Below are 22,891 nucleotides of genomic sequence, written 5' to 3'. Positions count from 1 at the left end.
CATTCATTTCCCAATGTTCTTTCTTTGGGTGTGGCTCTTCTGTCCATCTTTGATCAATTGAAACTCAGTTAGGTCTCTTTGTCAAAGAAATCCACTTCCATCAGAATACATCCTCATACAATATTGTTGTTGAAGTGTATAATGATCTCTTGATTCTGCTCATTTCACTTAGCATCAGTTCATATAAGTCTCTCCAAGCCTCTCTGTATTCATCCTGCTGGTCATTTCTTACAGAACAATAATATTCCATAACATTCATATACCACAATTTACCCAAACATTCTCCAATTGTTAGGCATCCATTCATTTTCCAATTTCTAGCCACTACAAACAGGGCTGCCACAAACATTTTGGCACATACAGGTCCTTTTCCCTTCTTTAGTATCTCTTTGGGGTATAAGCCCAGTAGAAACACTGCTGGATCAAAGGGTATGCACAGTTTAATAACTTATTGGGCATAATTCCAGATTGCTCTCCAGAATGGTTGGATTCACTGAACTGATTCTTAAAGAAAGATAATAACGCTGAAAGACAGTGATGAAAGTGCTTTTCAGGCATAGGAGCCAGTCTGTGCACAGAAGTGAGAAATGTTGTAATAAGTGAGAGGAAACATTTTTTTAACAGTTTTACTGGGACTTCAATCATGAAAAGGAAAAATGGGAACTGAGGAGTGAGTAAATGAGCGATTAGAAGGGAGAATGTACAGACCTGGAAGTTTAGCAGAGAAAAGTGATATCAAGGACAAAGACTTATAGGGAAAAGCAAAGTCAATAAAAGGGTTTTGGTTTTTTTTAAGCAAGGGTGACACTAGTATATTTGGAGATCATGGACAAAAAGTCAAGAGATAGGAAGGGTTTGCATCTAAGAGAGACACAAAGAGAAAGAGAAAAAAGCAGAAACAGAGAGACAGATCATGAAGTAAGTTTGAGGAGATGGGAGAAGAAAGGATCAAGAATAAAAGTGGAAAAGTTAGCTTTAATGGAAAAAAAAAAAGACATCTCTTTCTCAGAAAGTGGAGCAGAAGAGCAGAAGATGATGGTAATGAAGTACAAAGTTTGTTGAGGAGCTAAAAGAAAGAACTCATTGTTATTTGAAAAACTCCATACTTTGGTTCATCTGCCTTTTCAGACCTATTTCTTATCACTTCCTTTTATGCCCTCCATATTGTTAGCCAAACTGGGCTCCTTATTGTTTCTTGAACTCAACATTCCCTCTCCAGCTCCTCCCAATGTCTGAAACACTTTCTCCTTACTTCCAGCTCTGTGTCTTTAATTTTCTTTAAGGCTTAGTTTATGTCAGTTCATTTGGGAAGTCTTTTCTGATTACCTAAAATCATTCATATTCTTTGCTTCCTTAAATTATCTTGAAATTATTTATCTGTAATTAATATTCTTCTTGTATATTACCAGCTTTTAAAAATTTTTAACATTCTTTTCTTTTTAAATTTTGAATTCCAAATTCTCTCCCTCCCTCCTACCCTCTTCCTCACCCACTGACAAGGCAAGCAGTATCATATCAATTATACATGTAAAATCATGCATAACATTTACCTATTAGCCATATTTCAAAAAAATCAAGAATAATAAAGTGAAAAAAATTATACTTCAGTTTGTACTCAGGGTTCCCTAATTCTCTCTCTGGAAGCAGATAGTATTTTACATCATAATTCCTTTGGAACTGTTTTATATTATTTGTATTGATTAGAGTAGCCAAATCTTTCTTAGTTGATCATCATTACCACATTGCTGTTACTATACATGATGATGATATCCTGATTCTTCTCACTTCACTTTGCATTAGTTCATGTTTTCCAACAGTTTTGCCATGTTTTTCTGAAACCAATCCCTTCGTAATTTCTAAGAACACAATAGTATTCTATTACAAAATTATATGACACAGCTTGTTCAATTATTCCCCAATTTATAAATTTCCATTTCTTTGCTACCATAAAAAGAGCTACTATAAATATTTTTGTACTTGTAGATTTTTTTCCTTTTCATTTGATTTCCTTGGGAAACAGACCTAAGGGGTATTGCTTGGTCAAAGGGTATGCACAGTTAGATTGTCTCTTGGGTATAGTTTCAAATTGCTCTTCAGAATGGTTGGATCAGTCACAACTTGATCAATTAAATTAGTGCATTAATGTCTCAATTGATAAAAGTTAACATGAATTTATAATGGTTCAGGAAGCATAGTAAACAAAGGGACCATGTATGTCGATTGTGTCATTGAAATTTTTTTTCATAATTTGATATGAATTTTTTACAACTTATAACTTCTGTATATTCAAGCACATTTGAGATACAAATAATTATAAGCAGATATGATTTTGGCTTAAAATAATTTTTTTTCTCTTACTAGCTCAAGTATATGCAAATGTACTGCATCAATTTAACAGTTAGTTCTATAAATATTCCTAAATTCTGATTCTTCTAGTAAATCTCTTCTTCTAGAGGCTCAGAAGCAAAAGGTAGATGCTGGAGATGACAAAGTTGAGGACAACCAGTGCATGAAAATCATAAGGATAAAGAGGCAAAGGAATTTAGGGTAGAAGACAATGCCTTCCAGGGCTGCCCTGTGCTTTGTAAACTATAAAGGCTACACAAATGTGGAATATCCTTACTCCAAAATGGAAGTAGGTTTTAATCAGGAAATGGACTGCTCAACAAATCAATGTAGATGTTTTCAGGACTAGCCTTTTAGATTGGAAATGAGGGAGGAGGATAGAAGATGGGTTTCTCATCTAGACATCCCATGGGCTCCCAAATGGTGTTTCTGCTTTTTTTTTTTTTTCAAGCTGATCATCTTCAAGTAGGCATGCGCATTGGCAGGATGTAAGAACTACATAAAGGCTTTTCATGAGCTCATAGAACTCTCCTAATTTCAAATCAGTTCAATTCAATTTAATAAACATTGATTAAGAAATCTGCTATGTTTCAAGGATTCTAATAAAGGCTTCATTTTTAAAACATATAGAGAATTGACTCAACTTTATAAGAATTCAAATGTTCTCCAATTGATAAATGGTAAAAAAAAAAAAAATATGAACAATTTTCAGATGAAGAAATTGAAACCATTTCTAGTCATATGAAAAAGTACTCTAAATCACTATTGATCAGAGAATTGCAAATTAAGACAATTCTGAGATAACACTTTATACCTCTCAGATTTGCTGAAAAAGGAAAAGATAATGACAAATGTTGGAGATGATGTGGGAAAACTGGGACACTGATACATTGTTGGTGGAACTGTGAACAGATCCAGCCATTCTGGAGACTAATTTGGAAATATGCCCCAAACGTTATCAAACTGTGCAGATCCTTTGGCCCAGCAGTATTTCTACTGGGATTATATCCCAAAGAGATCTTAAAGAAGAGAAAGGGACCCATATGTGCAAAAGTGATTGTGACAGTCCTTTTTTATAGTGGCCAGAAACTGGAAACTGAATGGATGTCCATCAATTGAGGAATGACTGAACAAGATATGGTGTATGAGATGATTCAGGCCAGTTCCAATGGTTTTATGATGAAGAGAGCCATCTACACCCTGAGGCAGGACTGTGGGGACTGAGTGTGGATCACAACATAGTAATTTCACCCTTTTAGTTGTTTGCTTGCATTTTGTTTTCTTTCTCATTTTTTTTCCTTTTTGATTTGATTTTTCTTGTGCAGTGGAAATATTGTGGAAAATATGTTTAGAAGAATAGCACATGTTTAACATATATTGGATTATGTGTCGATTTGGGGAAAGAGTGGATGGAAGGGAGGGAAAAAAATTAGAACACAAGGTTTTGTAAGGGTGAATGCTGAAAATTATCTATGTTTATGTTTTGAAAATAAAAGGCTTTAATAAAAAAACTTTTAAAAAAGAAAAAAGAAACCTGCTGTGTGTAGAGTCCTGGGATAGGCTAAACTGAAAAAAAAACACAAAATTCAGATGAGACAAAAGAAATTTAAAGTTTAAATGTTTATTGGTTCACAAAATAAAGTTCTTGTCCTCATGAAACTCACAATCTGGTAAAAGTGGAAATTGTTATTGTAGTTCAGTTATTTCAGTCATGTGCAATTCTTTGTAATCCCATTGGTACTTTTCTTGGCAAAGATACTGGAGTGGTTTGTCATTTCCTTTTCCAGCTCATTTTACAGATGAGGAATCTGAGGAAAACAGGGTTAAGTGACTTGCCCAGCTAAGATCTCACAGCTTGAAAGTGTCTGATGCCAGATTTGAACTTGATAAGACAAGTCTTTCTGACTTCAGACCTGGAATTCTACCCACCATATCACCTAGCTGCCCAAAGGTATAAGACCCAGATAAATAGCTATAATACAACATTACATGAGAGGTACATTAGAGAGGTCAAATTTGTGTTCTATGAGTTCTGAGGGGAAAGGTTATTACTGGTAGGTAGTAAAAGGGAATCAGGGAAAGTGTCACAGAAGAGATGACCATTGAGTTGGGCTTTCAAGAATAAGCAGAAATTATGACTCACTGCCATATAGCATCACTTGTGATTTCAGAGAATTCTTAGATAGGAAAACTCCTTCAATTAATACAGGTTGCCCTATTCCTTATAATTTACATGTCTGAACTGAGACTTCAGTTCAGCTCTCACTGGCTCCTAGGTCAACTCTCAATATAATATTGCCTTGCTGCTTCCACCACTAGAAGCATAGGATTCCAAGTACAGATGATAGACAGCCCAAATCTAATAGCAGTAAGATTGTTATGATCACCTGTTACCTTAATTCCATAAAATCTTTGAACATTATATCAAATTCCATTTACCAGGGACCTTGATCCATTGATCTTTGCTTCCTATTTTGATTGGCTCTCTGCCCTTTCCCAAATTCATTCTCCCCTCATACTCAGAGCCATCCCAAGCCCTCTTGCTTAGTGTCATGCTCTGTTTAGAGCATCCTCTTCCTCAGGGGCATCACTGACCCTTCCCCCTTGAAGGTATTCTTTTCTATAATATTCTTAAGGTACTATTTCTTATAACAGGCTTCCCCTAAAGTCTTATTTTAGAAGAAAGAAGAAATGATGGACCTGCTGAGCAAGTGAGGCACTCTGAAGCAGCCAATTCCTGCCAAAATACCATGTATCATTTTATTCTTTAATGAGAGTCTGGTGATTTTCATTTTTTCCCCTTGTTTCAGCACTAACAAGGTGGCTCTCACTGCAAAGTCTTATCCTAATGTTTCCCTGAGCAAAGGCTGGCGGGAGGCCTCTCTAAACAGGTATCAGCCTTGATTATCCACAGATTTTCTGCCAAAGGGGTTTCCATTTATCTTCATCACTGTTTCAATCTGCAGTCCTTAGTGGAGGCAGCCTCCAACGAGCACCCCCTCTTTCATTCTCCCTCCCCCAACAACTCAGTCACCTGGCAGCCAGCTCAATCTGTTGTCTCTGATTCCTAATTCCATTCATATTCCGCAGGGGGAATCTCTCCAGCTTGCTTCCCCAAGGTTTGGCGAAGGGCCCTCACAGCCAAGCCCCTCTTCTCAACACCACCTCCTATCCCCTGACTCTTGAGGGAGGACCATTTCCTTGCTGTGTGACCTTGGTTGGGCAAGTCATTCCCTTTTCCTAGCCTCAAATCTCCTCTAGGAAATGAAACTCAGTGATCTCTAAAGGCCCTTCCTCAGCTTTTCTGCTATTATGATTAAAAAATAATGACAAAGGGAATAATATGAACTGCTTCCATCTCTCTAGTATTTTTAAGATTTGAAAAACATTTCCTTGGCAAATAGTCAGCACAATAGAGAATCTGATGATGTTAATTCTCACTTTACTCCAAAACTCCAATGGATCTAAGACCTCCCTCATGCAGCTGTCCCTTTTAACAAAGCAGATCCCAGCCAATCCAAGAGTCCTCATCTTCTGTGGCCCTTGTCTGCAGCCCCCCATAAATTCACTACCCAAGATTCATCTAATACTCTAGTAGCCTTTCCCCTTTCTTTTCATGTTTCCTGACCTACTACAGAGCACCAATGATATCCCGGGATTATCCTCAACATTTGCCTCACCACCAATCCTAGTTATTTTTCTTTCTTATATATTTCTTTAGTGATACCAGTTCTCATACATAATCCTTTTTTAAAAAATGAAGTGTTGCAGCTTTGTTGGTAGAGTTGTGAAATGATCCAACCATTCTGGAGAGCAATTTAGAACTGTGCCCAAAGGGCTACTAAACTGTGCAGAATCTTTGACCCACAGTGTTACTACTGGGCTTATATCCCAAAGAGATATTAAAGAAGGGAAAGGGACTCAAATGTGCAAAAATGTTTGTGGCAGCCCTGTTTGTAGTGTCAAGGAACTGGAAACTGAGTGGATGTCCATCAATTAGAGAATGGCTGAATAAATTGTGGTATATGAATGTTATGGAATATTATTGTTCTGTAAGAAATGACCTGCAGGGTGATTTCAGAAAGGCCTGGAGAAACTTACATGAACTGATGCTAAGTGAAATGAGCAGAACCAGGAGATCATTGTACATGGCAACAAGACTATACGACGATCACTTCTGATGGACGTGGCTCTCTTCAACAGCGAGATGATTCAGGCCAGTTTCAATGATCTTGTGATGAAGAGAACCATCTACACCCAGAGAAAGGACTGAGGGAACTAAGTGTGGATCACAACATAACATTCTCACTTTTTGTTGTAATTTGCTTGCATTCTATTTTCTTTCTTATTTTTTCCTTTTTAGTTTGATTTTTCTTGTGCAGCAACATAATTGTACAAATATGTATGCATATATTGGATTTAACATATATTTTTACAATGTTTAACATATATTGAATTACTTGCCATCTTGGGGAAGGGGTGGCGGGGAGGGAGGGGAAATCGGAACACAAGGTTTTGCAAGGGTTAATGTTGAAAAATTATCCATGCATATCTTTTGAAAATAAAAAGCTTTAATATAAAAAAAAAGAATTGCACTTGTTTAATGTATATCAGATTGCTTGCTATCTTAGGAGGGTTAAGATGGGGGAGAAAAATTTGGAACACAAGATTTTGCAGAGATAAATGTTAAAAATTATCTTTGCATATATTTGGAAAAGTAAAATACCATTAAAAATAAATATAAAATAGTGTTGCAGCCTAAGCACATGGACCACATGCTTTTCTACTGCCATTTTAGCAATTATCAGTAACAGTTCTTTGGAGGATGCAGTGTTCCATGACTCACTGCCATATAGCATCACTTATGATTTCAGAGAATTCCTAGATAGGAAAACTCCTTCACTTAATACAGGTTGCCCTATTCCTTACAATTTACATGTCTGAGCTGGGACTTCAGTTCAGCTCTCACTGGCTCCTAGGTCAACTCTCAATATAATATTGCCTTGCTGCTTCCACCTCTAGAAGCATAGTGATATTTTTCTAAATGTGTCTTTGTCAGGAAAAAACTTAGAATCATTTGTGATTTCCCCAAAGACTATTCAGCCCATACTCCTTTTAAATTTGAAGTATAACTCATTGTTCATTTGCAATGTAAGACCAAGAAATATATACTGATAAATGAGTTCTTTGAATTACCTGCCCATTTGCTTATTATAGACTGGACAACAGACTTTCTTCATCCATTTTGTTTTCCAACACTTCAGAAAGGCTCTTCTGAATTTCTTATTTAAGAGGTTCCTCAATGTTCTGGTACTTGATAAGATCAACATAATATCAATTTAAGGTTCAAAAAAGGAAAAGGAATACATGAATTGATGCAAAGTGAAGTGAGCAAAACCACGAGGATGTTATACACAGTAATGGCAACATTGTATAATGATCAACTACGAGTGACTTACTTTCGGCAATACAATGATCCAAGAAAATTCCAAAGGATTCATGAAGAAAAATTCTATCTGTACACATCCAGAGAAAGAACTAATGGAGTATAAATGTATACTGAAGCATAATTTTTTCACTTTATTTTTTCCTATTTATTTTTTTCTTTTGGCCTGTTTCTTCTTTCACAACATGTCCAATATGAAAATGTTTTTCATGATTGCACATATACAGCCAGTATCAAATTGTTTACTATCTTAGGGAGGAAGGAGATGGGGGGGAGGGGGGAGAAAAATAGAGGAGTTCAAAAATCACAAAGCTAGTATCACAGCCATGATTCAAATCCAACTCCTTATTTCCATGTTAGAACTGGAAGAGAACTTCAAAATCATTTAATTTGATCCCTTCATTTGACAGATAAAAAAACTGAGCCCAGAGAGGTTGAGTGCCATGAACAAAGCAACACAAATAGTATCAGAGTCAGGGTTCAAAATCTGATCTCCAAACTCCAAATCCAGTACTTCTTTCATGGTGCCACTGACAAATGCAATAAAGAAGTACTTGTTGAATTGAATTGAAAACGTTCCACAAATGAGGCTAATAAAAATGTTCAGACCTTCCTACAATTCCCGAAATAATAAGCTATGGAAGGTCCTCAGATGTCATCTCACCTAGTAGGCTTTCTTCATCCTTTCCCAGTCTAAACCAGTTTAATGTAGTAGAAAGGGTACTGGATTTGGAATCAAGAAATCTGAGTTTGAATGCTAGTTCTGACACTTATTAGCTGGGTGGTAATGGGCAGTCTCTTTTACTTTCTGAGACTTGGTTTCCTCATCTGCAAAATGAATTGATTGAAGGGAGACAAGACAGTAGAGGGGTAAGAAGCAGTACAGGGAGCTCCCCTCCAAAAACTCCTCCAAACAGATCTACAAAATCAACCAGACTGAATCCCGATGGGAAAATTAAAAAAAAAAATCACAGTGACTCATTTGCTCATCCCAGCTCAGTATACAACAACAGACAGGGAAGTCTGAGGACACTGAACTGATAGATATGCTGCTTCACCCAGAACATTGCAGCTCTCAGGGAAAGCTCATACACCAGGACAGGAAAATGTCTCACTCCTCCAGGATTCTCCCACACCCATACCAGGATATTGCAAGAGGAACAGGTGCTAACTGGCAGGTTGGTCACAAACTACCCAATTCCAAGGCACAGATCTAGGATAGAGTAAAAAGGGGACTTGCATAAAAGAGTAACATGTAGCCCCCAACAAGGAGGGGTTTAAGTGATATTTGGAAAGAAAAAGGAGAAAGATCACGAGCAAATATCAATGAGATGGTTCAGTTCTTAAGCTCAAAGCAGAATTTGACTTCTATCATCTAGCCCAACCTTCAAAGAAATAGCCAAGGCAGGAATCCTATTCTAAAGGGGAGCCTATAATTCTGTAACTCTAAAGAAACAAAGCTTTCCAGCTGGCAGATAGAGGTGGAGTCCAGGAACAATCTACTGTTGCCCAGACCCAAGCCCATATCAGAAACCTGGAAGCTCAGATCAAAAGGGCAGCAAGTAAGCTTTGCCTTGAATCAGACCACTTTGTAAGCACTGAAAATATATAGTTCCCTAGTCTGTTCCTAAGATGCTTTCACAGTTAATATTCAACACCCCATGAAAGTACTAACATGACCAGCCCATACCCTCCTTCCAGAATTATGGCAAAGTCCATTTCTAACACCAAATCTGAAATCAGGAATTAGACTGGAAAAGAACAGGCAAAAAAAAAAAAGAAGAAGAAGAAGGATCTCACAATAATTACTCATTATGGCAGGGATGCCCAAGAAACAACTGCAGAAGAGCAGAATGACTCCAAAATATCATCAAGCAATGTCTTGGAGAAAAACATAGCATGGACTCAACTAGAATTCCTAGAACATAGCAAAACTTTTAAAGAGAGTTTTAAAATACTTTTATAAATGGAATGAGAGGACTTAAGGGGGAAAATGAAAAAAAAGAGAGCGCTATGGAAGAAAGAATTAGAAAGAGAATTAACAGCTTGACATTTAAAAATTTATTTTTAAAAAATAAGACATTTTAAAAAAAACTTACTCAAGCAGAAAACTCCCTAAAAATTAGAATGGATCAAAGGGAAGCCAATGATTTCATGAGGAGAAAAAAAAATCTTATTTTTCTCTATTTTATTCAAGTAAGCATCTAGACACACAAAATTTCCCCTAAGAAGTGCTTTGGCTGCCTCCTATGGATTTTGATATATTGTCTCATTATTGTTATTCTCTTGGATAAAATTATCGATTGTTTCTATGATTTGTTGTTTTACCCACTCATTCTTTAGGATTAAATTATTTAGTTTCCAATGAATTTTTGGTCTATTTTCCTCTGATCCTTTATTACATATAATTTTTATTGTATCATGATCTGGAAAAGATGCATTTACTATTTCTGTCTTTCTGCATTTGGTTTTGAGGTTTTTATATTCTAATACATGGTCAATTTTTGTGTAGGTTCTATATATTGCCAAGAAAAAATATATCCCTTTCTCTTCTCATTCAGTTTTTTCCAAAGGTTTATCATACCTAACTTTTCTAAAATTCTATTTCCCTTTTTAACGTCTTTTTTCGTTTATTTTGTGGTTTGATTTATCTAATTCTGATAGAGTGAGGTTGAGATTCCCCCATTAATATAGTTTTGCTATCTATTTCTTCTTGCAGCTCTCTTAATTTATCCTCTAGGAATTTGAATGCTATACTACTTGATGCATATATTTAGTATTAATATTACTTCATTATTTATGGTACCCTTTAGCAAGATGTAGTATCCTTCATTAACTCTTTTAATTAGATCTATTTTTGCTTTTGCTTGATCTGAGAACAGATTCATCAATCCTGCTTTTTTTTTTTTTTTTTTTTTTACTTCAGGTGAAGCATAATAGATTCTGCTCCATCCTTTTACTTTTACTCTATACATATCACACTGTTTAAAATGTGCTTCTTGTAAACAACATATTGTAGGATTCTGGCTTTTAATCCAGTCTGCTAGCCACTTCCATTTTATGGAAGAGTTCATCAAAATCGTATTCACAGTTAAATTACTAATTTTATATTTCCTGTCATCTTTACACTTTTCTCTTTCCTTTCCCCCTTTCCCTCCTCACCAGTGTTTTGCTTTTGACCATCACCTCCCTCAATCTGCTTCCCTTTTACAGTCTCTCCCCCCTTTCTTATCCCTTTCCCCTTCTACTTCTGTTCTCCCTTCTATTAATTTCCCCCTTTCCTTTCCCCTTTCTCCTCCTAGTTCCTTATGGAATGAGACAAGTTTCTATATCATACTAAATAGGTCTGGTATTCTCTCTTTGAGCCAAATCCGATGAGATTAAGGCTCACACAATGCTCATCCCCCTCCCTTCTTTCCTTCAACTGTAATGTCTTTTTTGCTTCTTTATGTGATATAATTTACACTATTTTGCATCCCCTTTTCCCTTCTTCCAGTATAATTCCTGTTCCATCCCTAGTTTTTTTTTTTATATCATTACAGCAAAGTCAAATTATACCTGTACCTCTAAGTATATCCCTCAGAAAGACACAGTTCTCAAGAATTAAACATATCATCTTCCCATATAAGGATGTATGCATTTTAAAAACCTTGGGTTTTTTCCTTATCTTTTTACCTTTTTATGTTTCTCTTGAATTCTATATTTGAAGATAGAATTTTCTGTTCAACTCTAATCTTTTCATCAAAAAAATGAAAATCCCCTATTTCATTGAATATCCATATTTTTTTCCCTTAAAGATAATGCTTAATTTTGCTGGATAAATGACTCTTGGCTACAATGCAAGCTTCTTTGGTCTTCAGAATATCATACTCCAGGCCCTTTGATCTTTTAAAGTCAAAGCTGCTAAATCCTGAGTAATCCTGATTGTGGCTCCTCCATACTTGATTTGTTTCTTTCTGGCTGCTTGAAATCTCCTTGATCTAATAATTCTGGAATTTAACTACAATATTCTTTGTTGTTTTCATTTTGAGGTCTCTTTCTGGAGGTAGGTGGTGGATTATTTCAATGGCTATTTTACCTTCTGGTTCTAGGATATCAGGGAAACTTTCCTTGATGATTTCTTGAAAGATAATGTCTAGGCTCTTTTTTTCATTGTGACTTTCAAGTAATCCAATAATTCTTAGACAGTCTCTCCTGGAATTATTTTACAGGTTCATTGCTTTTCCAATGAATATTTTGCATTCTTCCATTTCTTCCAATTTTTTTTAGTTTTGTTTGACTGATTCTTGATGTCTCATTGAGTTAATCATTACCATTTGTTCAATTCTAATTTTTAGTGAATTTTCTTCAGTTAGCATTTTTGGGTTTTTTTTTTTTTTCATTTAGTTAACTTAAGTTTTAAATGAGTTGTTTTGTTCATTGGATTTTTTTTTCATTTCACAAATTCTGTTTTCAAGGAGTTGTTTTCTTTCTCCATTTCACCAAAACTATTTTTAAGGAGGGGTTTTCCTTAGATGATTTCTGTGTTTCCTTTTCCAAAGCTCTCATTTCCTTTCCCCATTTTTCTAACTCTCTTTTAAGATCCTTTTTGAATTCTTCCAAAAGAGCTTTTTGAGTTGGAGATCAACTTATATTACCCTTTGAGGCTTAATTTGAAGACATTTTGCCTTTAGTGTCTTCAGGGATGAGGTTTGTTTTTCCCTATTTCCGTAATAGCTATCTATAGTCAGAGCACTTTTTGCTTTTTTATTCATTTTTAAAGGTTGACATCTGCTCTTAGAGCCAAAGGAAGATTGTCCCAAACTTCACAGCTTGGTGGCTTCATGCTGCCCTAGGGCCAGTGCTGCCAGCTTCTTTACTGTGCTGGATAGGCATGGCCAAGTCCAGCTCATTATGCAGGGATTCAGGGACTCACTATTTGCTTTCTGTAGTTGTGTTGGAAATCTCACAGTAAATCTGCTAATCCACTGGCTTTTGAACCAGAATGGAATAGCCAACATTGCTGTATTTTGGCTCTCCCCCAACACCTGGTTGAGACAAAAGTTCTTCCAAAATATCTTCTGCTGGAAATTTGTTACACTTCAAATATTTGTGGATTCTGTCACTCCAAAACCTGATCAGAGGATTGATCTGATTCTGATCTGAGGGAAGCTAGGAAAAAGCTCAAAGACCTTTACTCTCTGCCATCTTGACTCCAACGTGAAAAGCGAAAGGAAAGGAAAGCAAAGCAAAGGAAAGGAAGAAGGAAAGAAAGAAGAAAGGAAGGAAGGAAGGAAAAAAAGGAAGGAAGGAAGGAAGGAAGGAAGGAAGGAAGGAAGGAAGGAAGGAAGGAAGGAAGTCAAAAGGCTGAAAATATAGAAGAGAATATAAGATATCTCATAATAAAAATAACTGACTTGGAAATAATTCAAGGAGAAAAATATTAGGAATCATTCCTCCAAAAACAATGACCAAACAGAAGAGTTTAAATCCAATTTCAAGAAATCTGAAAAGAAAATTGCACAGATCTCTTAGAAGCAGAGGTCAAAATAGAAATAGAAAGAAACTATTGTCCAATTGATAAATGGTCAAAGGATATGAACAGACAATTCTCAGACGAAGAAATTAAAACTATTTATAGCCATATGAAAATATGCTCCAAATTATTATTAATTGGAGAAATGCAAATTAAGACATCTCTGAGATACCACTACACACCTGTCAGATTGGCTAGAATGACAGGGAAAGATAATGCGGAATGTTGGAGGAGATGAGGGAAAACAGGGACATTGATATATTGTTGGTGGAATTGTGAACACATCCAGCCATTCTGGAGAGCAATTTGGAACTATGCTCAAAAAGTTATCAAACTGTGCATACCCTTTGATCCAGCAGTGTTTCTACTGGGCTTATACCCCAAAGAAGGGAAAAGGACCTGTATGTGCCAAAATGTTTGTGGCAGCCCTGTTAGTTGTGGCTAGAAGCTGGAAAATGAATGGATGCCCATCAATTGGAGAATGGTTGAGTAAATTGTGGTATATGTACGTTATGGAATATTATTGTTCTGTAAGAAATGACCAGCAGGATGAAAACAGAGAGGACTGGCGAGATTTACATGAACTCATGCTAAGTGAGATGAGCAGAACCAGGAGATCATTATATACCTCAACAATGATACTATATGAGGATGTATTCTGATGGAAGTGGATCTCTTCGATAAAGAGATCTAATTCAGTTTCAATTGATCAAAGATGGACAGAAGCAGCTACACCCAAAGAAAGAACACAGGGAAATGAATATAAACTGCTTGCATTTTTGTTTTTCTTCCCAAGTTATTTATACCTTCTGAATCCAATTCTCCCTGTGCAACAAGAGAACTGTTCGGTTCTGCACACATATATTGTATCTAGGATATACTGTAACCTATTTAACATGTATAGGACTGCTTGCCATCTGGGGGAGGGGGTGGAGGGAAGGAGGGGAAAAATTGGAACAGAAGTGAGTGCAAGGGATAATGTTGTAAAAAATTACCCTGGCATGGGTTCTGTCAATAAAAAGTTATTTAAAAAAAAAAAGAAATAGAAAGAAACCACTATTCACCTCCCAAAAGAAACCCCAAATAGAAAACTTTAAGGAGTATCATAATAAAAATCCAAATTTTCCAAGGAAAAAATGCTCCAAGCAATTAGGAAAAAAATCAAATATACAGTCAGGATCATACACAATTTAGTGGTCACATCTATAAATGAGTGGCAGACTTAGAATATTATATTCCAGAAGGTAAAGGATATAGGCTTACAGCCAAGAATAACTTAACCAGCAAAACAATATAATTCTCAAGGAGAAAATGGCCATTTAATAAAAATAGAAGGCTTCAAAGCATTCCTGAAGAAAAAAAAAAAACAAAGATTCAGAGAGATTTTGAAATTCAAATACAAGAGTGAAGAGAAACATTAAAAAGTTAGCATGGGGGCAGCTAAACCCTGAAGTCAGTAGATTCTGAGTTCAAATCTGGTCTCAGACACTTAATACTTCCTAGAAGTGTGATCCTGGGCAAATCACTTAACTCCAATTATTTCAGCAAAAAAAAAGAAAAGAAAAGAAGAGAAAAAAGGAAAAAAGTTAACATGAATGAGCAAAGAACTAAGAAAAATAAAACTGCTTGCATTCAACATAGGAAAAGATAAGTGTCCTCCAAAAACTATTATCATCAGGGTTCAATAGAGAGAATTCAATTAGACAAGATCAGGGAGTAGTTCTGTTATGTCTTCATGATCTTAAGAAAAAAATGGAAAGAAAGAGGAATACTTGGGGAAAATGAAAAGAAGATTAAGGAAAATTATCTCATACAGTGTGCCCAAGTAGATCTCTATACAAAAAGTAGTAAGTTGGAGAGAGGCTGACACTTGAAAGTCTTATTTGAACTGAATAACAAAAAAGAAAGACTACACACACAAACACATACACACACACAGAGTGTTGGGTAAAGAAATATATTTTACTCATCAGGAAAATAAGAGGGAAAGAGAAAAAGAAAAGAGGGAGAAATAAGTATAGGTTAAGGAAGGAATTAGTTAGTCCTAAGAAAAATAAGCTCTGAAAACATACATAAGTATTTAGAGCTCTTTTTGAGATGGTAAAGAATGGGAATTTGAGGGAGTACCCATAAATTGAGGATTGGATAAACAAATTATAAATGTGATAGATACTAATATGCTGAACTCTTATCAAGATAATGACCAACCAGGATTCCAGAAGATTAATGATGAAACATGCTACTCAGAAAGGTAAAAGTCTGACGATGCAGGATGGCCAATGTGGAAATTTGCTTTGATTGATTATACATGTTTGTAATGAGTTTTGTTTTTCTTTTATTCTCAATTAAAAGTTTAAGATAGAAGGGAGAGAAGACAGATCTTGGATGATTAAAACAAAACTTTTTTAATGAACAGGTTGAAATAAATGTTCTAAAAATAATCCCTTTTAATTCTAAAATCTATGATTTTAGATATGCAAAATGTGATAATAATGCTAGTCACCATAGGGATATTCTATCTAAAGTAGTGGAATATAGTAGAAAGGACCTCATCCTTAAGAATCTAAGTACTTGTATTTAAGGATCTGATCTGTCATTTACTGTCTATGTGACCATAAGTAAGTTGCTTCTCTTGGCTATGTCACTTGCAAAATGAAAATAAAATATCCACTGCCCATCTCACAGATGTTATGAGAAAATTACTTTATAAATTGTAAAGTGCTATACAAATAGGAGTGTCTGTCATTTTTTATTGAATAAATAATATGTTTAAGACCCTGGCCTTGCCCAATAAGGCCACAACCTGAAGAACAGGCAATGAAAAAAACAGAATGCTCATTTTGATACAAGTCAGTGAATTTCAGAATGACTGAATTAAGCTGTCATTACATACATGAATGTATTGAAATATAATTGTGCAATAAGAAATGAAGAATATAAGGAATTCAGGGCCATATGGGAAGATTTACTCATACTGCTGCAGAGTGAAATAAACAAAATCAAGAAAATACGTAAAATGATTAAAACTATGTAAATGAACAGATCACTAAAAAGAAGCTACATTCTGCATAACTGAAAAACAGTAATAGTACTAGACAACAAAGAATGAAATATACTTCTATCCTCTTGTAAGAGAAGGAGGGAATACTATTGCAGAATTCTATATACTTTATCCAATGTGATTACTTAGTCATATTTTTGAAGGGGAGAGAAAAAGGAGGTGAATGTGAGGGGGGAAAGGAAGGATGGAAGAAAGGAAGAAGGGAAAAGGGGGAAAAGAAAGAGATGGAGGGAGGGAGGAAGAAGAGCAGAAGAAAGGAAGAAAGGAAGGGAAGAAGAGAGAGGGAGGAAAAGAGGGAGGGAGAAAGGGAGAAAAGAACACTGGAAGGCAGACAGGAAGAGAGAAGGAAGAATGGAAGACAGGAAAGTATGAGGAAGGAAGGAAGGAAGGAAGGAAGGAAGGAAGGAAGGAAGGAAGGAAGGAAGGAAGGAAGGAAGGAAGGAAGGAAGGAGGAAAGAAGGAAGGAAGAAGGAAGGAAGGAAGAAGGAAGGAAGGAAGGAAGGAAGGAAGGAAGGAAGGAAGGAAGGAGGAAGGAAGGAAGGAAGGAAGGAAGGAAGGAAGGAAGGAAGGAAGGAAGGAAGGAGAGAAGAAGAGAGAAACGGAGAAAGGGAGGAAGGGAAGGAAAAAGGAAGAGAAGGATAGAGGAAAGAAAAAAAGCGAAGAAAAAAATATAGTAAGCATGCAGGCCATGATAATAGAACAAATAATGAAGATAGAATGATATAGAGAAATTGGTGTATGTCAGAAATTCAGAAATGTAAAATGTCAGAAAATTCACTTGAAACCCTTTACTTTATCCTTATCACTTTAGGATGGTTAGGAATACACAAATATGTTCGTGATACTGACAGGCAGCCCAGAAGAAGAAGAAATATGGCGACTGATCCATTTCTTATAGAATACTATAGAACTGAGAAGGGCTTCAACGACATCAAGCCCACATTAAATCGGAGCAGGAATCTCTCCTCCAACCTCTGACAAATGACCTTTTGTAAATGGCTTTGCATTTACAACCTTCAGGGAGGGAGAATTCTGGTGGAGTGTAAGGAAGTGAGGAAGCCGTCCCACCCCGACACTGAATAGCTGTGTGATCTTGGTAAATCATTTTCTTTCTCTAGGTTTCATTTTCCTAAGGCAAAGGAGGGGTAATGATAGCTATACTTTGCCCTGCCCATCCCCCAACTAGGCTATTGTGAGGAAAATGAAGGGTAAACCTTTAAGGTGCCGGAGAAATGATCATCCAACTTTCTTCCCCGAAGGCCCGTGCTAATTTAATGCGAGTACCAAGTTTTTATATAATTAAACAGAAACCTGCCCTTTCTGGAACACCTTCATTTTTACTCTTGTACCTTCTCCACATTTATGGCTACTGGCTGAAGACATCAATTCCCGGGGACAGAAGGACTCCCCAGATCTTGCCTCCGAGTCGCTTTCTGTAAGAAATCGCCCAATCCCCGCTTCCTTCTCCTGCTACCTGCGGAGAGCCCCTTTTGGGGACGGAACTTGTCATTTATAAACTTGGCCACACGATGTCGCCCCAGGAAAAGCCAAGGTGAAAAGTAATAGGAAATGTGGATGGAAATAAAAATGGGAGAAAAAAAGACAGCAACCCATAACGTTGGTCCTATTCCTATTTTCAATTTGCCAGCACTTTAGCGTGTATTAAGCACCCGCTATGTGCCAAGCAGTGTTGAGCAATAACAAAGGCGAAAATCGCCCCTGCCCTTAAAAAGCTTATAGTCTAATAGGGAATGGGGGAGTACCGGTGGACAACATGCAAAGGACCATGTAGAAGCAAATTATATATTGCCTAATTGGGGGTGGTCTCAGAGGGATGGCACTAAGGTTAAGAAGGAATGGAAAAGGATTCTTGCAAAAGGGAGGAAGAAGGGAGAAAGGGAGAAAGGGAGAAAAGGGAAAGGAAGGAGGAAGGAGGGGAGGGGAGAGAAAAAGGGAAAGTAAAAGAGTGGGGGGAAGGAAGGAGGGAAATAAGGAACAAGGGAGCAAAAAAAAAAAAAAAAAAGGAAGAAAGGAGAAAAAGAGAAAAGGAGGAAGCCAGGAGGCAGAGATGAGGAAGAAAAGAATTTCAGGGAAAATGTCCAGAATCAGTAGATGGAATATCATGTTTGAGGTACAGTCAGGAGGCCATAATCAGTGGCTCAAGGAGTTTGTGGAAGGGAGAGTAAGGTGTAAGAAAAGAAAAAAGATAGGAAGGTTCCAAGTGATGAAGGGCTTTGAAAATCAGAAATTTTTATATTTGATCTTGGAGGTAACGAGGAGCTAGTTGGGGTTATTGGCTGGAGGTGGGAGAACAGAAAGTTGGTCAGATCTGCATTTTAGAAAGATCACTTTTACAGTTGAGTGGAGGATGGAGGGGAGAAAGATGAGGCGAGAGACCAACCATGAGGCTCTTGCAATAGTTGTGAGGTGATGAGAGTGGAGGCTATGCCAGGAGAGAAAAAAATAGAAGAGAAATGTGATGAACATAGAAAGGACAAAACGCGACTAAAGATTGGACGTATGGGGGAGACAGAGTGAGGAGCTGAGATGACAGGCTGTAAGCGCATGTGACTGAAAGGATGGTGGTACCACAGTAATAAGGAAGTTAGAAGAGGGGAGGATTTTGAGGAAAAGATGAGTTTTGTTCTGGACATGAGTTTAAGCTGTCTATGAGAGAGGTATCCAGCTCAAGACATCTAAAAAGTAATTAGAGATCCAAGACTAGAGGTCCAAAGAGAAGTTAGGGCTGGCAAGTAGACCTGAGAGTCATCCACATGGAGATAATAATTGAAACTATAGGAGTTGCTGAGACCACCAGGTAAAATAGTGAAATAGAAGGAGAAGAGAATCCAGAACAGAGGCACTATTGGTAGGCATTCCCTGGAAGAAGATCCACACCAATTGGGGCAGGTAGATGGTGCAGTGGATAGAGCATTGGTCTGGAATCAGGAGAACCTGAGTTCAAATTCAATCTCAAGACATTTAACACTTACTAGCTGTGTGACCCTGGCTAAGTCACCTAACTCCAATTACCTCACCAAAAAGAAGAAGAAGAAGAAGGTGATAATGATGATGATAATGATCCACTAAAAGAAATAGAAGAATATTCAGAAGGTAGGAAGAGAAGCAGGAGAGAGCAGTGGCAAGAAAACATAAATAGAAGAGAATATCCAAAGGAAGAGGGTGAAAAATAATGGAAAAAATGCTACTTTCTTCAAAAAAAGACCTGAAAAAGTCAATAATGTGGGTATTACAATTCTCATTTTCTAGACAAGGAAAGGGGTTCAGAGAAGGAATGTCACTTGCCACTAAATAATACTAATAAATAATTATAACAAAAAATTCATCATTTCCCATGGTTTCAATTACTATCTTCATGCAAATGATTCTCAGGTCTACTTGCCAGCCCTAACTTCTCTTTGGACTGTGGGTGGAACTGTGAACTAGTCCAGCTATTCTGGAGAGCAATTTGAAACTATTTCCAAAGGTGAAGTCAAGATGGCGGAGAGTAGATGTGACTCTCTGTGACCCCTTCTGACCTTCTCTCAAATCAACAGAAGATTAAGAAGCTGGTTTTGGAGTGACAGAGTTCACAAATATCTGGCATACAACACATTTCCAGAAGAAGATACCTTGGAAGAACTTCAGAATAGGGCAGGAAGACAGTGTGCTGAGCCCAGACCATAGCACAGGGAGCCCCAGGCAAGAAGGTGGGGTGGGGAGTCAGAATGTTACTGCATCCACATACTGGGGAACCTTCTGTAAGTCTCTTAGGCTACTCTGTCCTGGCTGCAAGGGGGTGGTTAGCAGATTCCCTGTAAACACTCAAAAGTGAATACAAAAGGCAAATGAAAAGTCACTCATTTTCTTTTCAGTTCTCAGTCACAATTTCCCAGCCAGTCAGAAACACCAGCCTCAAGGCAAACTAAAGCAGCTGTCACTCTTTTGCCTTAAAAGCAGATCTCAATCCTTAAAAAAAAAAAAAAGAGCAAAAAAAGCAAAAAGAACTCTGACCATGGACAACTTTTAGGAGAGAGAGAACAGACCTCAAACCCTGAAATTCCTAAAGGCCATTCAGCTCTAGATAAAGCCCCAAAGGGAGATGTGAGCTGGTCCCCATTTCACATGGCTTTCTTGGAAGATTTCAAAAAGGATCTTAAAAGAGAAAAGAAAAATGGGGGAAAGAAATGCAATCTTTGCAAGAGGGTGTGGAAAAAAAAAACTATCTGAAAAATACTACTTAAAAGTAGATTTGATGAAATGGGAAAAGTATATAGCTCCTTACAAAATAGATATAAAAAAGATACCAATTCACTGAAAAACAAAATTTGTGAAATGGAAAAAATGCAATGAACAAAACAATTCAAATGGCCAAATATAAAGGAAATTAAAAAAAAGTAACTGAAGAGAACTGAAACCATTCCTAAAAAACTATAAAATTGTGCACACTCTTTGTTTCAGCAATACTACAACTAAGTTTATACTCCAAAAAAATAAAAGGAATATCATGTACAAAAACATTTGTAACAGTTCTTTTTGTGGTGGTAAAGAACTGGAAACTGAAGGAATACCCAACAGCTAGGGAATGGAAGAACAAGATATGGCATAAGAATGCTATGGAATAGTATTATGGAGTAGTATGGAATAGAAAGAACTATAGAAAATGGTGAAGAGGATGGTTTCAGAAAGAAAAACCTAGGAAGACTTGCCTGAACTAATGCAAAGTCAAGTGAGCAGTACCAGAAGAACAATTTACGCAATAACAGCAATATAATCAATTGTTAAAAACTTAGTAATTCTGATCATTGGATTCAATGACCCACTACACTTCCAAAGTGCTTAAGATAAAAAATACTATCCACCTCCAAAGAGAGAATTGATGGATTGAAGCATATTTTGTTTTCTTTCTTTTGGGGGGAGAAAGGGAGAAATATGGCTAATATGGAAATGTATCTTGCATGATTTAATATGTGTAATGAATATTATGTTTTTTGGCTTTTCAATGTGTGTGAAGAGATAGAGAAAGAGAATATGGAACTGAAAAGAAAAATTTAAAAACTATGCGTAGATATGTATATATGCATGCATGTACATACACACACACACACAAATAGAACCCAAAATACGGTAACTTTGCACTAGTAGCTCGAGAGATCAGGAAAGGCTAATGTAGGAGGAGTTTTAGAATTGAATTTTGAAGGATATTAGGGCTTCTAAAAGGCAGAGATAAGGAGAGGATGAAGACCAAACATGGGAGACAATTTGGGCAAAGAAATAGCAATGGGAGAGGCATGACAGATAGCAAAAAGGCAGTTTGACTGGACCATAGAGTGTGTGATGGGTTTGAATAGAATTGAAAAGCATCTGTTATTACCAAGCACCATCCTAAGTACTGGTAATACAAGTAGAATATGTGGAATTCTTTCTGATTAGAAGTTTCTTGTTCTTATTCAATTTATAGCAGATGGAAAGGTCAACTTTCAGATGGAACAGGAGCAAGGCAAATGAAGGTTTGATCTCAGCATCCAAGTCAACAGTAGACAGCTGGGCAAGGGGACATTGAGGATAGATCTCAGAAAGGACAAGGTTCATAGCACCTCTCAGTGGAGGCAAGCTGTGCTATTCTATCTCCAATTCACTTGTCCGTGAGAAGATAATGCTTTTCTGCTTACTCCATGGGTAGTAGTGGTAATGTGCAATAAAACTAGAAAGGTAGGTGAGAGACCATTTGTGAAGCACTTTAAATGCCAAAAGAATTTGTTTTTGATCCTTAACATAATTGGTGGTTCTGGCTTTCCTCGCAGTCTTTTACCTACCATTCTTCTCCACAATCAATATTTAATTCCAGTCCCTATTAGCACATACAAGTAGTTATTCAGTAGGTGTAAGTTCAGACATCCCAAAAGAAACATTCCATTCTTTTCCTAAACCTTAAAGTGCTCTGGCAATGTCTTAGGGGAGACGGAGCAGTGATCCCCGCAAAGAGTTTGCAGTTGGAATTAAAAGATTTGGTTTCCAATTCTCACTCTGACATTTACCACATTTGAAACTGAGCACATGATTTGCCTAGTCTGGACCTCACTTTCCTCAAAATTGGAACAATAAGCTTAGACAGCCTACCACATAGGGTTGTTGTGAGCTTCAAATGAGGGAGAGAGGATTTAGGGTCTGGTGATGAACTTGGAGCTAGGAAATTTTGGTTTGGAATCCTAATTCAGATACTACTGTGTGATTCTGAGTAAGTCATTGAACCTCTCTCAGTATCAATCTGCTCTCTGTAAATTGGAGATAACAATACCATTTATATCACCAGATTGGTATAAGAAATAAATTATATAATGTGTGTAAAATGACTTGCAAACCTGAGACACTACATAAATACAGATTATTGTTATTATTACTGTAAATTAGTAATCCATAAGATATAAACTACTTAAGGGCATCCCTAAAATGGTGCCTTGAATACGATAGTTGCTAAAGAAATATTTGTTGAAATCCAACAAACATAAATTGGAAAGTTCTT

This window comes from Antechinus flavipes, chromosome 2 (genome assembly GCF_016432865.1).
Source record: "Antechinus flavipes isolate AdamAnt ecotype Samford, QLD, Australia chromosome 2, AdamAnt_v2, whole genome shotgun sequence".
NCBI classification, from domain to species: domain Eukaryota; kingdom Metazoa; phylum Chordata; class Mammalia; order Dasyuromorphia; family Dasyuridae; genus Antechinus; species Antechinus flavipes.
The sequence above is the reverse complement of the archived record's forward strand: the minus strand, read 5'-3'. Positions refer to the sequence as shown.